Here is a 261-nt window from a genome sequence, read left to right as displayed (position 1 = left end):
ATTTGTGGAGAATTTGTGATATTGTTGTCACATGCACACAATGACCACTCTTTGTCATAAATTCCTGCAGCTGCTACAGAGTTGCTGTTGGCCGCTTGGTTGCCTCTCTGACCAGTTTCTCTGACCAGTTTCCTCCGGCTCTTTCATCCAGTTTGAAGCGACGTCCTGATCCGGGGAGGGTCTGTGCTGTACCAAATACCTTCCACTTCTTAATAACAGACTTCACTGTGCTTCTAGGCATTGATAAAGCCTTTGAAATAT

The sequence above is a fragment of the Sinocyclocheilus anshuiensis genome, unplaced genomic scaffold (assembly GCF_001515605.1).
Source record: "Sinocyclocheilus anshuiensis isolate Anshui unplaced genomic scaffold, SAMN03320099.WGS_v1.1 scaffold289, whole genome shotgun sequence".
NCBI classification, from domain to species: domain Eukaryota; kingdom Metazoa; phylum Chordata; class Actinopteri; order Cypriniformes; family Cyprinidae; genus Sinocyclocheilus; species Sinocyclocheilus anshuiensis.
The sequence above is the reverse complement of the archived record's forward strand: the minus strand, read 5'-3'. Positions refer to the sequence as shown.